The sequence below is a fragment of the Grammomys surdaster genome, unplaced genomic scaffold, assembly GCF_004785775.1.
Source record: "Grammomys surdaster isolate TR1022 unplaced genomic scaffold, NIH_TR_1.0 239, whole genome shotgun sequence".
NCBI lineage: Eukaryota > Metazoa > Chordata > Mammalia > Rodentia > Muridae > Grammomys > Grammomys surdaster.
In genome coordinates this window covers 5,327,886-5,330,731 of record NW_021604684.1, presented here as the reverse complement: position 1 = coordinate 5,330,731, position 2,846 = coordinate 5,327,886, and positions in this window count along the sequence as shown.

Sequence of the window (2,846 nt, the reverse complement as noted above, 5' to 3'; positions counted from 1 at the left end):
ATGTCTCCTCAGAGGTCTTCAAGAGTCTGACATATTCAGAGGCAGATGCTCACAACTAGCCATTGAACTGATCATGGGGTTCTCAATGGAGGAGTTAGAGTGAAGACTGAAGGAGCTGAAAGGATTTGCGGCACCGTGAGGAGAGCAACAATACCAACCAACCACAGCTCCCAGGATCTAAACCACCAGCCTGGGAGCACTTAAGGAGGGATCTAGGACTTTAGCTGAATATGTAAGAGTGGAGGGCACTGCTGGGCATAGGTAGAAGAAGAGAACCTTGACCTCATGAAGGCTGGACGCCCCAGGGGGTGGGAATTTTGAGGGTGGGGAGGTGGGAGTGGGGGGGTAGATAGAGGTTACATCCACAGAGAAGAAGGAGAAGGGGTGAGGGGATAGGGGGTTCCTGGGTGGGTGGGGGATGGGGTAAGGGGACAACATATGAAATGTAAATAAAACATCCAATAAAAAACAAACAAACAAAAAAAAACCCAAAACAACAACAACAAAAAAAAACCCAAAAAAAAAAAACCCCAAAAAAACCCAACAACAACAAAAAAAGAAACATCAAGAAAACCTCAAGCAAGCAGATCTTTCAATCTTGTTTTCTTTGAGCTTTATCCAGCATCTCTAGCATCATTTGCCTTACCAGTGAAATTTTAGGAGCAGCTCATCCTTCCTCCATGAGCAGTTAGGGCTAGGATCTCACTGACTCAATCACTTCAGAGGATGTGAACCAGAATGCATTAAGTCTTGTGATCCATGGGCATGTTTCAGTTTTCAGTGTGCAGGCTTTCTGCATCCATTGATAAATTTACTGCTAAGAACTTTGTTCCCTAGTGCTACTGATAATAAAATCATTTCAAATCTCATTTTTTAAAAACTGAGAGAAAGGGTCTCACTAGGCAGTCCTGGGCTGGCCAGGGACTCTCTGTGTAGACCAGGTAGGCCTTGTGCTCACAGAGATCCATCTGCGCCTGCATCATGAAGATTAGGATCAAAGGCAAGTGTACCAGACCTCATCCTGGCCCTCCGTTTTAGTCAGAGTTCTCTAGAATATATGAATAATTAAATATATGATTCATTTATAATTTATTAAGATAATCAAATAGCTGAATTATACCTGAGGCGCTTAGTGCCAAAGTAGTCCCAGAATAATTGTCTCTCAGTGGGGGGACTACCAGTAGTCACTCAGTCCACAAGGTGGGGTTCCTTAGTAGTTATAATCTGACACCAGAAACCAAGAGGGCCCCTGGAGAGCTGCTGGTCCCTGTTCCAAGGTAAAAGCTTGGAACACTGGCTCTACAGCCAGTGAAGGAATTGGCAGTAGTAGCTATAGGACAAATCAACTCTACGGCAAGAGAGAAGGGCAAGTCAGCGAAGGCGAGAGTAGACTTCCTCCTGAAATACCCCCTTTATCTGGGCTCCTACTAGAAGGTGCCATCCACAGTCCAAGCCAGGCTGAGGGAGTCTGTCTGTAATCTTGGAAGCAGGCACAAGTGATCCCTGGATCAAGCTTGCTCGATAACCTAGCTCAACTGGTGAGCTCTGGGCTCAAATGAGGGACCCCAGCTCAATATATAAGGTGGAGGGGGTTGAGGGACGACTCCCGGCGTCAGCTTCTAGCTTCCACACACATCTGGCACATGCACATGAATGCGCATATACACATGCACACACAATACAAATACATACATACACAAAAACTGCATTTGAGTTGCTGATTTGAGTTTCATAGTAAGCTGCTAAATTGATTTTGGTGTGGGAATAGGAGAGAATTTCCAACAAGTTCTGAAATGGCTTTAATCATAGATCTGTCATTTTATTTATTGTGTGCTTGTGCAAAGTGGCATATTGGACATTGATGATTATAAAATTTTTTGAAAGAGTTTTTTTTTTATTATTGAGACAGGGTCTCATGTAGCCCAGGCTGGCCTCAAATTCACTCTGTAGCCAAGGCTGGCCTTCAATTCATAGTCATTCTGCCTTTACCTCCATGTGTCACCATATTCAGCCTAAAATCAACACTTTGATCAACTCTAAAAATGAATATTGAAAAATGTATCCTACAGTATCAAATGTTCATCAAAGAGCTCAAAATTTTACATACAAATAAATAAGTACACCTATCTTCTTAGAATACACATTTGTTTTTATTTTAATAAATGGTAAAATTATATGTAAAATTGTTTCAATTTTTTATGACTTGTCAGTGAATATTCATATATATATATATACACACACCAGTGTGTGTAAAAGTTTCTTAAGTGAGAGGGGTCACAAAAGAAATTTTAAGACACTCTGACCTAATATACACATCCTCCCCGCCCCAACCCATATTCACAGGAGTTGGTGTTAGTGAGATAGTGTAATCTGGCAAAACTGTAGTAGGGCAGCTACTTTCAACCTGTGGGTCTTGACCCTTTCACAGGAATCACCTAAGACCGTCATAAAACACAGATATTTATACTACAATCCATAAAGGTAGCAAAATTACAGTTATGACTTAGCAAAGAAAATAATTTTGTGGCTGGGGGTTCACCCCCATGCGAGGAACTGTATTAAAGGGTCACAGCATTGGGAAGATTCAGAACCACTCTGTACTGGGGTGTGGTTAGGAGTAGGCATCTGCCATGCTGTAACGTGTACACCCTTAGGTGCGGTGATATGATGTGATGGATTATGTTATGGGGTGGGGTAGTGCTGTCACATGTGGTGTGTTGTGGTAGTGTGCTGTGATGTGGTGCGATGCTGTGGTGTTACGGTATGGCATAGTGCAGTGGTGTGGTGTGGCATGCTGGCATGGTATGGTATGGTATGGTATGGTATGGTATGGTATGGTATGGTAT